We start from the raw sequence: 15,590 nt of genomic DNA on the forward strand, positions 1-15,590 counted from the left end.
AATTAACCAAATTACCAATGCCAAGTGGCACTTCATATAACGTTTGGTTCCACCTCTATTTTGTCCACGTAGGTACATCCAGTAGGATGAATTGCTGGTTTTATGTTGTTTTCTTAGCTCTCTACAGAACTCTGAGGAAAATGTTCAATGATGTCCTTCTTCTTTTTGTAATTCTTGCACTATCAGACTGGTTTCCCCTCTGTTGGGGCAGTCTTAGAACCTGTTCTTCGGCAAGCTGAGATAGGTTGTTTTCTTTTACAGCCAATTCCTCTCTGTAAACATATTTTTTCCTTTTAATAGATTAACCTTACTTAGCAAAAAAAACAAATTGAATTAATTTAGTTCAAATAATATATATATCTATATATATTATTTGAACTAAATTAATTTCAATTATTAATCAATAGATCATCGTTCTTCTAATTATGTCTCACCCAACTCATGCATAAAAAATAGAGAAAATATATATTGCATCTATAGTGTCTTGTTGGCATATATAATAAAATGAAATAAATATATAGGAAAAAACATAGTATGATGATATAAAAAATAAAAAGAAATAGGTCGTTGGCCCACATGCATCTCGTTCTCACCCTCGTAGCATAAAACTCTTACCTAGAATCTTTATTCTCCTTTCGCTTGAATTTAGCCTTCACTAATTCTATTTTTGTCTTTATTGCTTTATGCACCCACTATAATTTTTATGGGTTTTTTTAATGAGTGATGGTAGTGTTTTAAACTTGGATGTATTATTTTCATAACCCTCATGAGTTTGATGTAGATAATACCATTTTAATCTATTGCTATCACAATCAATATTCTTTTGTATTATGATTTCGTCCTAACATAACAACTTTTTTCTCTTTCCATATATATATATATCTAAACTTTTCTCAGAAGTATGGCAAGTTTAGTGGTAATTTAGATGTTCTTTTAACTATTTCATTATGTGTTTGAGAGGAATTTTGCGGGACATTTGTGGAATTATTGGATCAACATATTGAACAAGTTTTATCACCAAACCCTCCCTACCTCCTAAGTTTTAAAAGCTTAATACACCCTTACAATGGATTATTTCATATTATAATCTTTTGTGACCCATACTTATATAGTCGAAACATAGATAGTGGACGGGCAATTTTTAAATCTAATTGTGCTCCACGAAGAGATTAATGACCCACAATTATTCCTTGGGCCACAACCTACATATGTTTTAATTCCACTCTTTTCCCCGATGACTATAACCCTTCTCCTTCTTCTCAACGATCAGATCATTTCTAACCCAACCAACAATATTGATTTCATCATTAGGTGATTTTCCACAAGGACGCTAAGCATTCAATCATTTCCCGATGCATTGCGGCTTTCCATCTAAATTTCATCAAACGGTCGGATTGCTTCATCAGGCATAAATATGCAAGCACATTAACACATCTCTTACCCCCGATGAAATCTCAACCATGCATTTTAGGATGATCAAAAACTATCGGGCCCAAACTTATATGAACTTTAACCCATCTACCGTGCCCAATGGATGGTACCCATCCTCGATTCCTAATCTGATTAAGCAGGACATGATACTTGTCCAACTATCATTAAGCGTTGTCCTACCCCAAGTAACACTCTCCTTCATCAACTTTTCATTGTTTTCCCCCTTGTGTCTGTGTTTTTCTCCTGCATATCATTATGTAGCTCGAAAATTGTAATAGGCGCCATTTTTGTTCAGGTGAGAAATTTGAGCTCAACCCATTATCATCCTCTTCGAGTAAGTTCTCTTTCACCGTTCTAGCTCATTTTATAGTTCTTGGTCTATCTAACTCTAAAGAAAGAGAGAAATTCTTGAAGAACCATTCAAAGAAACGCTTATCAATGAATTATATGGTACCAGAGATACCCAAACTACCTTACATATGTTGTTACTTTAATGAGAACCCTAAATTCCCCCTCTCATAGCTCTCAAGAAGATCAATGTCTTAAGATATCTGAGATTTTAGCCGTTGCAGTCCTGGTTGTATATTTTGACCCAGATTCAATTATCTTTCTTGATAAATATTTCAACTCTAGAGCTCAAACTACTACCACTCCCATAAACTAGCAGGAATTTCTCAGGATTAATGAGGACATTATGTCCAAAATGTTAAGAATACCATCCTCTATGATATATATCACTAATAGAGGATTAGACTAGGAATTTATCACATGGCCTGAGGAAGATAAGGCATAACTTATAAAATGCTTACTCCAAAGCCTTGACCCAAGCTTAAATTTGGAATTCCCTCTTCATACTAACTTATTGAAACCCTTTTACAAGACCTTAGCATTTCTTTTTGCTAATATTTTTGTCTTAGCTGATGACTTAAAAATTCATGAATCCATTTTCCTAGCAATTCATCTTATTACTCTAAATGTCAACAAGCTGATGATCAACTTCCCAAAATATTTAACCAAAGATATTATAGTTGACCTCGCAACTGCTATCCCATTTAAATCTTACTTCCATTGTACATATATATTGTTCATTTAATCTTATTTAACTACCCTAATTATTTTTTGTCTACTAAGCTCCTCACGAATGTTAAAGATGAAATTGGAATTGAGAAGGAAGTTTATCTATGGACAGACATAGTTTACCCTAATTCTTGTACTCAATACATTGACCATTTTTCCTTTTACCTGAGAGATCAATTGGTTGGAGAAGCCTCTGATAGAATTTTCGAGGAGTAGAGGATAATTTTGAGACTTACCGAAGAGGAAAGTATAGGAAGTTGGTTATTTTTCCCACACTTTTCTCTAATTATACTATATGGTTTTAAGAGGGAGAAGTTTTGGTTTCTTAATTTTATTTACTCCATTGATCTTTGCTTATAAATTTTTATGACAAAGGATAGCATTTAATGAATCACACTTTGCATCAAATAAGAAAGGAGCAGTATTTACTCATCCATACTCTATTCAACCACTCATTGCTAAAAATACAAATGTAATAGATGTAATTTAAAAGGAAATGTTATCATTTGGATTGATGCATGATGAATGTTGGCATTATGACCCTCTAGCAATAATTTCTGGATTAAGGAAACAAGCAAGGTTATCAGCCTACACTCATGAAAGTGGACCAAAGATGGAAAAGTTGGTGAACACTCTCTCCCCACCTTGTGGTCACATTCAAGTAACGATGCATATAGCTACAGAATAGAGTCAAGTACCAACAGGTGATAAGATAACACAAAGGCAGGCTTTGGTACCTACCGAAGTTTGTGTTCTAGAAAAATAACCTCCGCAGCCTCGGGCATCCACACTTTCTCTAGTTACAAAGCTAAAATATGATGTTTTAGATTTGGGAGGAACCCTACATTGTGTAAAATCAAGAGAAGGTGATGTGGACACTGAAGCATCTGAGCAAACTATCGAAAAATTAAATAGAGAAATGCAATAGACTATCGACAAAAGTGATCTAAAAGACTTTGGTGTGTGAACATTAAATGTTAGACACAGTTTTATTGAAGGGAATTTGACACACATTGTGCACATAATTAATGTTTCTGTTGCAACAAGCCCAATTAGTGGAGGGAATAATATTGAAAGAGATGGCCCCTAATGTTGGGGATAGGTTTATTTCTTCTACAAATTTTGAATCAAACACGCTTAATCTTATAGTGGCGCATCCAGAAGTGAACAAAAGCCAATATAATTTAAGTAAATTATATGATTTGGACATGGTAAATTGGCACATACAGACAGGGGAAATCATCACTAGATGATTATTGAATTCCACATTCGGCAATAGAAAAATGCAAGCTATGCTGGAAAAGGTTTTTGAATAGCTACATATCGCATGAGTAGCTTTGAGAACGAGAGCTAACAGAATCAGGGAATTGAAAGATATGGTAATTTGATAAGTCAGGAAGCCTAAGGAAATTGGGCCCTTTAAAAACATATTAGATGAAAAGGGAAAAAAATTATAGGCTCTAGAGAAGATCCGTGATTATGATGCTCATATTTTGATACAGGCCTACGAAAGACAAGAATAGATGGAAAATCAGTGACAAGAGATGCAGGCATCCTTGCAAGCCAAGGAGAAGGAACTTAGTGATAAACATGCTCAGTTAGAAATCTTGAAGGATGGGTTCACATGAAATGAAGAACAACACTTAAAAAAAATTAGAGAAATTTCATACCAAAGGAAGAGTTTGAGAAAGTTACTAAAGAAATTGAAAATTTTAAAAATGACTGGAATTATTTGGGCATGCTTGGAGTTCCTTCCTTTTGGGGAAATGATAACTGGTTGATATCCAATGAAGAAGTATGCAAAAAAATGAAGGCTATTGAACAAGATATTGGTTATTTGTCAATACGTAGTGAAAAGGCTATTTCAACCCACCTCGTTATCAACACTTTGTGTAGGGACTTCAAAATATTGGCTGGGATAAACTATTAGGTCCCAATAATACTAGTGTATTACCTTATGATTATTGTCATCGTAGCCCCTTATTTTTATTTTTGTGCCCATGTTGTCCCCATTTTGTTATTATTATTCCCCATAGAAAGCCATTATTGTTATTGTTGTGCCCTTACATTATTATTGTTATGTCGGTTTTGACTATAATGTGACCACTTAGACTCCTATATATAGAAAGGAGGCCTTGCCATTTGTATCATCCAAGAATTGTTCATTTGTGTAATGTAAAGAAGGTTTCCCCCTCGAAGAGGCTTATTTTTAAGTCATTGATCTATCTTTTCTTCTATTTTGTGAGTTGGTTGCATAACAATTGGTATTAGAGCTTTGGATTCTAGGATTTCACTGCTTCAAATAGGTCATCGTGGAATTTTCGCTATAACTTTTTTTCTACGATATTTCAGAAGCTAAAATTAAAACCCATTTAAGTCGAAATCTTTATAAACCTTGTGTACAAATTTCAGATCTCTTCTCGCTACACTTTTGGAGATTTGATTCAAGGAAGTTAGGGTTTGTGCAGGTTCCTTAATTATATCCCAAACAGGTTACCTGGGGAAAATTGTCATAACTTTCTCTCTGAGCATCAGATTGCAATTTCGTCAAAATTTATAGAACGAGGATGGATTGTAGTTTGTTTTGTATCAGTTTCAAGTCCAATATCAAAAGCATGACACGTGGCACTTCATACAAGTTCACTCTACTGAACCAGTCTATAATTAGGTCATCGTGGGAGATTTGGAATAACTCTTTCTTGGAGAATCCAATATTGATCAGACTTGTGGGGTTGGAATAAGGACATGGAGGGCTACCACAAGAAAAAATTTCAAACCTTTGAGATCCAAAATCACAGAGATACAACAGATTCTATATCGAGCTCCTACAAAGCCAAAAATGGTGTGTAGTCTTTTTAAAATTTTGCATAAGTTTGGTTGGAAAAATTAGTTTGAAGGAATTCAAAGGACATAGTGAAGCATAATTATCATTAATTGATGCCTCGAAGAAAGAAAATGGAAACACCTAGTAAGAAACCTGAAAGATCTAGCATGACTCATAAAGAAGAGGAAGAAATGCAGAACGATATATCAAAATTGCGAGACCAAGTGCAACAAATTTCACTCTCACAAAAAGTAACAGAAGATAAGATGGATGGTTTAAAGAAAGGTGTGGAAGCTAATATGGATAGTTTAGAGAATGGCGTGGAAGCTAAGATGGATGATTTGGAAGCTAATATGGATGGTTTAAAAGTAAACATTGAAGATTTGAAGAAAAACATGGAAGGTTTGAAAGGAGGTTTAGCAAAGTTGCTACAAGAAATGCTTCCTAATGGCGAAAAGGTAGTAGAGGAAACTCTTGATGAGAACAAAAGAAATGTTACTCATGATTTCATAGACTCTAACGTTGGATTGAAGACCCACCATGTTCCAAATATTGATATGAGGATCCCATAACATTGATACTACAGATGGAGCAATATTCTGATCTCCATAATGTGCAAAACACACAAAAGGTACGCATTGTGACTTTATATTTGGAACCCAATCAGTTTGTGTAGTATCGATGGCTTTTATCTCGTAAACAAATTGTCACTTGGGAAATTTTTACAGAAGAAATGATAGCACATTATGAGAATACAAAGAGAAACACCTTTTTTAGCCAATTGATAAATCTCAAACAAAAAGATTCAATGGTGGAGCACATTGAGGAATTCCAAAAATTGAATATAAGGGTAAAATATATTCCAGAGGAGCATATGATTGATGTGTTCATAGGGACATTAAAGGATAACATCCAACATGAGGTAATCCTTTGGGAACCTGATTTATTGGAGAATTTATTCAGGTTGGTGAGAAAATTTGAAAGAAAAATTATGGCAACAAGGAAGCCTACCAATCACAATTACAAATATGGAAGTGTTGTTGCCCCTAGCCTTCCACAACCTACAAAGTTGACACCACAACAATTGGAAGAAAAAGGAGAAAAAGGGCTTTGTTACAGTTGTGATAGCAAATACACTAAAGGTCATAATTTTGCTGAGAAGAAATTATTTTACATAGATTGTGAAGAGGAAGAAGAAAAGGAACAAGAAACATCAAAAGAAGAGGATACACACCAGGAAAAAAGCCTGGAGAAAGAAGAAATGAATCTGACCATATCTTGTAATGCATTGGAAAAAATAACCACTCCTCAAACTATTAAGATAGAATGACATATCAAGAAGAAAAAGGTAATAGTGATGATTGATTCAGACAGTACCCATAATTTTATTATTGTAAGATAGCGAAGGAATTGAATTGCTTCCAATATTGAGCACCAGAGTGTCAAGTGATAGTTGCAAATGGAAGAACCATAAATTTCTCTGGAAAGTGCCATAATAATAAGCTATCCATGGGAGAGTATGTGTTCAATAGTCCAATGCTTTCAATTCCAATGAGTGGTGTTGATTTTGTACTAGGATTCCAATGGCTACAATCTTTGGGTACGATAGCTTTTAATTTTTAGGAACTTTTCTTGAATTTTTTTCAAAAGGAAAGAGAGTTGAACTAATGGGCATCGTAGGGAAACCGAGAAAGATAATCAATTGCTATGAAACAAGCTCACAAAAAGATAAAAAAGATAGATAAATGACTTCAAAATCAGCATCTCCGAGGGGTCAACCTCCTTTACATTACACAAATGAACAATTCTTGGATGATACAAATGATAAGACCTCCTTTCTATATATAGGCTTCTAAGGGGTCCCACTACAATTATATCCTACACAGCAATAATATTGTAGGGGCACAAGAATAGGAATAGTGGGCTTCTATGGGGCATAATAATAACAACATGGGGACTATATGGGCACCCTAATACAATAAGGGGGTTGAACTATTAACAATAAGGGGTTACACTAGTAGTATAGGGACCTAACATGCCCCTCTCCTTCAAAAAGTGTTGTCCTCAACACTTGAGTAGTTTTCGACACTTCTGTATAAAATTCTCATCCTCCCATGTGGAATCTTCAGCAGGTAAATTCTTCCACTTGATGGGATACTCTAAAATTGATCAATTTTGTAGTTGTCAATTTCTTGTTTTTGTGACTGCTTCTAGTTCCAATATGATTTTTCCTTCCTCGTAAAGTTTTGGCAATATTGTTTGAACTGGGATCTTCTCACCTATAACCTTATTTAAGCATGAAACATGGAAAACTTGGTGCACTCGAGAAGATGTAGGAAGCTCGAATTTGTATTCCATAGTACCAATCTTTTGTAACACCTTGTACGAACCATAATACTTTGGTGATAATTTTTTATCCTTCGTAGCTTGCTTGAAGGACATTTGTTTGTATGGTTGTAGTCATAGAAATACCCAATCACCTACATAAAAACTTCTTTCACTGCGTGTTGATCTGCCTGTTGTTTCATTCTATTATATGCCAAAATGAGGTTATCCTTTAAGAGTTTGCAAACTTGTTGTTGATGCTCGATGTGATCTTCCACTGCTTGAACCTTAGAATTTTATTTTAAAGATGATGTGATGGACGGTGGATGATATCCATAAAGTGCCATAAATGGGGTCATTTTTGCTGCAGTATGGAAGGAAGTGTTATACCACCATTCAGCCAGAGGAAACCACTTGACCCATTGTGTCTATTTATCAGATACAAAGAAACGAAGATATCCTTCCAAACATTTGTTCACTATCTCATTTTGCCCATCATATTGAGGATGATAAGATGAGCTATGAGCTAACTAAGTACCAAAATATTCCACCTCTTGTACTCCAATGAAACATTTAGATCTTTTTTACATATAATTGTTTCTCCTCCAATAGTTTGAGCACCCTGTCAACATGATCCTTGTTGAGTTGTGTTATATTCTTTCCACGACTAGCCCACGTAGTTAATCGGGCGGTTATAGGGGGGGAAAAGCCCCCCCTTCGTTGCACCAATTGTGCAGCGGGGAGCTCACAGGGGGTTCGAGGGGGGTAGGTAGCCCTCCTCTACGGGGTCCAGGGCAACGCCCCAGGGAAAAAAATGGACCCTATGTTAGGTCAGGCGAACCTACCTATGGTTTTGTGCATGGTTTTCGCACATGGTTTTGGATGCAATGGTTTTCGGTCCATGGTATATCTGTATTCTAAGTGAGGAAGAGAGAGGAGATTGAGAGCGAAGAGGTAATTATAGCAGATCTGTTGTAGGTTGTATCTCTTCAATTTGTTGGATAATATAAAAGGAAAGACTGGTTGTTTCTTCGTGGATGTAGTCCAAACTGTGTGAACCACGTATATATGTGTCTCTCTTGTTTTACGCATTATGTGTTTATATTTCTGCAATATTTTATGTGTTCCATTGCTCTTTAATATATAATCTTCTAACAAATGGTATCAGAGCTGAAGGTCTATTTGGATGATAAACTCACAGGAGAGAAGGGTTCCTGGTTCGAGTGGGAGCAATGGCGGAGGATGGTAGATTTAGTGTCGAAAAATTCAACGACCAAAACTACCAACTGTGGAAGATGCGGATGGAAGATTATTTGTATTAGAGAGATTTATACCAGCCATTGAGCAGAAAGGAAAAGAAGCCGACGAGTATGACAGACACAGAATGGGATATTCTTAATAGAAAAGCACTTGGAACAATATGGTTGTACCTAGCCACGTTGGTAGCATTTAATATTTCAAAGGAAACGAAAACAGAGGGTTTAATGTCAACATTGGCCAAACTATATGAAAATACCTCGGCCTCAAATAAGGTATTTCTTATGAAGCATTTTTTTAATATGAAGATGTCAGAAGGTGGATCTGTTGTTGATCATTTAAATGAGTTTAATACATTTACCAGTCAGTTAAGTTCTGCAGGGGTAACTTTTGATGATGAAGTTAGGGCTATGTTATTTCTGTGCTCATTGCCAGAAAGTAGGAATGGTTTAGTTATGGTCCTTAGTAACTCTGTCTTTGGATCTAGTACTTTAAAGTTTGATGATGTTGTCGGTGCAATCCTTAGCAAGGAAATGCAACGGAAAATCTCCAGTGAGACATCAGGTAATGCTTTGACTGTAAAGACTGGGGAAAGAAAAATGGAAAGAGGAAAGAACCCTGGATATCGCAGTAAGTGAAGAAAAGGCAGATCCAAGTCCATATCGAGGATATTGTGCTGGAAATGTGGGAAGAAAGGACACCTGAAGAAAGACTTCAAGTCTCGAAGGAAAAAGAAGGAGACGTGCAGCAAGAAACTAATCATGAAGCGAATGTAACAGGTGATGTGTTGCAAGATGCCTTTATTCTTTCATTAGAAAATATTATTGATGCCTCGGTGGTAGATTTAGGGGCCTCATTCCATGCCATGCGTAATAGGAAACATTTTTATGATTATGTTCAAGGAGATTTTGGACAGGTTCGATTGGGTGATGATAAACCCTATAAAATCATTGGAATGGGTACAGTTTTCATAAAACAGCAAAATGGAAATCAGTGGCTATTGAAGGAGGTAATGCATGTTCTAGATCTGAAGAAAAATCTGATTTCAATAGGGCAGTTGGGAGGCGAAGGTTGCATAACTACTTTCACAGATAAAACCTGGAAGGTCACTAAAGGATCCCTGGTAATAGCGAAAGGAGGAAAGGTTGGTACATTGTATTTATGCAATGGTATTTCTAATTTTGTTAATGCTTTAATCTCTACAGGACAAGATACGACATTTTGGCATCATAGGCTCAAGCACATGAGTGAGAAGGGGATGCAGATTCTTCACTCAAGAAATTTGTTGCCAAGTTTGAAGCATGTTGATTTAAAATTCTGTGAGAATTGTGTTTATGGAAAATAGAAGAGAGTCAGATTCCTCAGAGTTGGGAAAGAAAAGAAGATCGAAAAATTAGAGCTTGTGCATACAGATGTATGGGGACCTACTTAGGTATCATTTCTTGGTGGCTCTCATCATTATGTTACTTTATTCATGATGCAACCAGAAAAACCTGGATTTATTGTATTCGAAATAAATTTGGTGTATTTGATACTTTCAAGAAATGGAAAGATTTGGTTGAAAATGAGACATGAAAAAGGTTGAGGTGTCTCATATCAGACAATGGAGGTGAATATTGCAGCAAAGAATTTGATAGGTGTTCAGAGAATGGAATTTGTAGAGAGAAGACAGTTCCAAGAACACCACAAGAAAATGGTGTGTCAGAAAGGATGAACAGGACAATCATGGAGCATGCAAGGTGCATGAGATTGCATGCAGGATTGCCTTTACAATTTTGGGCAGATGATCTAGATACTGTTGTTTATCTAATAAACAAAGGGCCTTCAAGTTCCTTGGATGGTGGTGTTCCAGAGGAGGCATGGACAGGTAAAAAGGTAAACTACTCTTTTTTAAATACTTTTGGTTCTGAAGCCTTTCTCCACATTAATAAAGAAAATAGAACAAAGCTTGAAGAAAAATCAAAGAAATGTACCTTTATTGGATATGGTGCTAATGATTTTGGTTATCGCTTTTATGATTATGAAAAACACAAAATCATTAAGAGAAGAGACGTCATATTCAATGAAAAGGTTTTGTATAAGGATTAGTTGCAGGAAAAAGAAAATAGAGAATACACAGTGCTTGACGAGATCACAGGAAAAGTGATGGTGCCTGAAAATCATAATGATCAGCAGCCATAACAACAACCACAATAGCAACAAGCACCTCAAACACCTGAAAGTGGTGTTAGAAGATCTACCAGGATAAGTAGACCCCCTGAACGATACTCTCCTTCATTATATTTATGTATTATTGACTGGTTCTGGTGAACCAGAATGTTATAAAGAAGTAGTGCAGGTAGAAACTAGGAGGAAGTGGGAGCAAGCCATGAAAGAAGAGATGGACTCCTTAGCACATAACCAGACTTGGGACTTAGTTAGGTTACCTACAGGTAAAACAGCATTGCAGAATAAATGGGTTTATAGGTTGAAGGAAGAAGATGGAGGTAGAAAAAGGTATAAAGCTAGACTTGTGGTGAAAGGGTTTTCACAGAAAAAGGGTATAAACTTTGATGAGATATTTTCTCCTGTTGTTAAAATGACTTCAGTCAAAACTATTTTAAGTCTAGTAGCAGCTGAAGATTTTCATCTTGAGCAGTTAGATGTAAAAAAAACCTTTCTCCATGGGGAATTGGAGGAAGAGATATATATGCAGCAGCCACAAGGATATGAGGTAAAAGGGAAGGAGAAACTAGTGTATAGGTTGAAGAAGAGCTTGTATGGCTTAAAACAGGCTCCAAGGTAGTGGTCTCTAAAATTTGACAGGTTTATGTCTAAACAAGGTTATACTAGATGTCACTTTGATCATTGTGTTTATCTCAAAAGAAAAAATGATAGAAACTATATTATATTGTTATTGTATGTAGATGACATGCTTGTTGCAGGTTCTAACATGCAGGAAATAAATGTGCTCAAAAGAAAATTGGCAAACTCATTTGCAATGAAGGATTTGGGTGCTACAAAACAAATCCTTGGTATGAGAATAACTAGAGATAGGAAGAATCGCAAATTAACATTGTCTCAAAGTGAGTACATAGAAAAGGTGTTGAAAAGGTTTAATATGCAGAATGCAAATTGTCTCATATGTCTAAAGTTCCATATGCATCAGCAGTTGGAAGCTTAATGTATGTAATGGTATAACAAGGCCTGATATTGCACATGCAGTGGGATTTGTAAGCAAGTACATGAACAATCCAGGAAAAGAACATTGGATGGTGGTGAAGTGGATTCTCGGGTATTTGAGAGGTACCACAAATCAAGCATTATGCTTTGGTGGTTCAAACGTTGCTCTATAGGGATATGTTGATGCAGATATGGTGGGTGATAGAGATAACAGGAGAAACACAACAAGGTATGTGTTTACTGTAGGTGGAACAGTTGTCAATTGGGCCTCAAAACTGCAAAGTGTTGTTGCACTCTCAACAACAAAAGTAGAGTATGTTGTTTCTACAAAGGCTAGTAAAGAAATGATTTGGTTACAAAGGTTTCTGAATGAATTGGTAAGAAGCAGGAGTTGGGAAAGTTATACAGTGACAACCTAAGTGTCATACATCTTGCAAAGAACTCTACATTTCATTCCAAGACTAAAGATATATAGCTCAAGTACCATTTCATACGGTCAGCGTTGGAAGTTGGACAGTTGAAGCTAGAAAAGATACACACTAGCTAGAATCCTACAGATATGTTAACAAAAGTTGTAACTAGGGAGAAACTGAGAATTTGTTCAATTTCAATTGGTCTTCAAGTATGATGAAGAAGATGAGAAACAATCAGGTCCAAAGTGGAGTCATTGTCTAGCAAACGAAGCAACGATGTAGTTGTTATAATCAGTCTCCAAGTGGGAGATTGTTGGGTGTGGAACCTGATTATCTTTTGTATTCAAAGGTATTGCCGCATTGGACCCCAGTTTGTAATGGGGTGGAAATGCTGCCCATAAAATATTCGTTGCAGGGGGGGTCCAGGGGGGCGGCTGCGACCTTTGGGAGCCCCCCTGGCAGGGGGATCGGGGGCAACGCCCCTGAAGCTAAGAATAGATGTAAATTTTCCTTTTAAAATTTTGTAATTTTGTAGTCAATCTGGGTCATTCATTAGGCGGAGATCTGACAGTAGAAGTTATGTTTAATTTAGGGTTTTTTTCCCTAGAAGACAACCCCTCGCTATATACGAGGAAATTGTATTGTGTCTAGGTATATCTATATTCTGAGTGAGGAAGAGAGAGGAGATTGAGAGCGAGGAGGGAATTACATCAGATCTACTGTAGATTGTATCTCTTCAGTTTGCTGGATAATATAAAAGGAATGACTGGCTATTTCTCCATGGACGTAGCCCAAACTGCGTGAACCACATATATCCATGTCTCTTGTTTTATGCGTTTTATGTGTTTATATTTATACAATATTTTATGTGTTCCATTTCTCTGTAATATATAATTTTCTAACACGATCGATGATATCCATAAAGTGCCATAAATGGGGTCATTTTTGCTGCAATATGGAAGGAAGTGTTATACCACCATTCATCCAGAGGAAACCACTTGACCCATTGTGTCTGTTTATCAGATACAAAGAAATGAAGATATCCTTCCAAACATTTGTTCACTATCTCATTTTGCCCATCATATTAAGGATGATAATATGAGCTATGAGCTAACTGGCTACCCAAATATTCCACCTCTTGTACTCCAATGAAACATTTAAATCTTTTTTGCATATAATTGTTTCTCCTCCAATAGTTTGAGTGCCCTGTCAACATGATCCTTGTTGGGTTGTGTTATATTCTTTCCACGACTAGCCCACGTAGTTAACGGGGATTTAGAGGGGGGGTGGAGCCCCCCCCACCTTTGTTGCACCAATTTCCCAGCAGGGGGCTCATAGGGGGTTTGAGGGGGGCGGGTAGTCCCCCTCTACGGGGTCCGGGGCAGTGCCCCAGGAAAAAAACATTTGGACCCTATATTAGGTTGGGTGAACCTACTTATGGTTTTGTGCATGGTTTTTGCACATGGTTTTGGACGCGATGGTTTTTAGTCCATGGTTTTGGACGCGATGGTTTTTTAGTCCATGGTATTGCATGCTTCGGCATGTACAAATATGTATTGCAACATTGAAAGGAATATAATGAAAAATCAAACCAGTAGTCTCGGTTTTGGAATCCATGGGAAAATCTCTATGTATATGTGTTTTATGTGTTATGCTCTCACATTGTTTATTTTCTGTGTTTTAGAATTCGTATGTAGGTAATTTCTGTACGGGGTTCAAAACTACATTTGGTATCAGACCTATTTTGGCTTCAAGGGGATGCCTTTGTTGCTGAGGGGTTGTGCTCAGGCCTGTGGTAGACCTTGTTCAGTGGGAGATCTGCGGGATCGATTTTGGTGGTGAAAGAAGATGGCGAGCAGTGGAAAGATAGAGATCGAGAAATTTAATAGTCAGAGTTTTGAGTTATGGAAAATCAAGATGGAGGATCTGTTGGTGGATAAATATCAGTGGATCGTGGTAGATCCAGGTACTAAACCAACAGGAGTGTCCAATGAAGAATGGAAGAAGTTGGATTGGAAGGCAAAGAGCACAATACGATTATGTGTCTCAAATTCAGTATTGCTGAATGTATCAAGGGAAGCTACGGCTAAGGCTTTGTGGGACGAGTTAGGGACTTTGCACCAATCTAAGTCTCTGGTGAATAGACTGTTCCTATAGAAAAAGTTGTATAACTTGAGGAAGAAAGATGGAGACTCAGTGACAGAGAATCTGAACGCATTTAATATTGTGGTAAGTCAGTTATTATCTATTGATATTAAAATTTCAGATGAATATAAGTGCATCAGTTTGTTTTGTTCTCTACCAGATTCGTGGGATATTCTGGTTATTGCAATAGATAGCAATGTAACTGCCTTGCAGTTCCTTGCTGGCAGAGGAGATGAGACGAAAAAATATGGAGAGCCGGAATGGTGATGCCTTGTTTGTACGAGGAAAGTCCCAGAATAGAAACAAAATTAAGTCATCGAGTGGGAGATCTAAATCTCCAGGAAAACCTATAAATGTAGTTTGCTGGAAATGCGAAAAGGAAGGGCACTACAAAAGGGACTGTAAATCTAAAAATCCTGACAAAGGAAAGGGATCTGATGATGCTTCTTCTGCATAGGAAAAAACCACTTCAAATGAAGTTGGGGATGTGTACTTGGCTTCTTCAAGTACACATGTAGATCATGAAGCATGGTTAGAACACTTCCAGGTGTTCTGCATATTCCTGCATTGGCCAAAAATCTAATTTCTGTAAGCAAGCTAGATGATGCAAGTGTAAAAATAGTGTTCGAGAAGGATACCTACAAGATGGTTCCGGGAGCACTGGTATTGATGCGGGGAGTTTGGATTGGAACTCTGTACAAGCTGCAATGTATCACTGTTGTTGATGGGTGCAACAGTTCTATGGTTCCTGAAAGTGGAGCAGAAAATCTAGTGGTCTCTGGAGAGAAGACCATACTATGGCATCAAAGGCTTGGACATATTGGAGATAAGGGCCTTCGAATACTTCATGGTAAAGGTATGGTAGAAGGTATGAGTAACAACTCTCTGGATTTTGATTTCTCTAAAAATTGTGTATATGGGAAGCAGAATTGGGTGAGTTTCCCCTCTGGTGATAA

Source organism: Pinus tabuliformis, chromosome 2_1, assembly GCF_031772625.1.
Source record: "Pinus tabuliformis cultivar Carrire ecotype Pingquan chromosome 2_1, CPIR1, whole genome shotgun sequence".
Lineage (NCBI taxonomy): Eukaryota > Viridiplantae > Streptophyta > Pinopsida > Pinales > Pinaceae > Pinus > Pinus tabuliformis.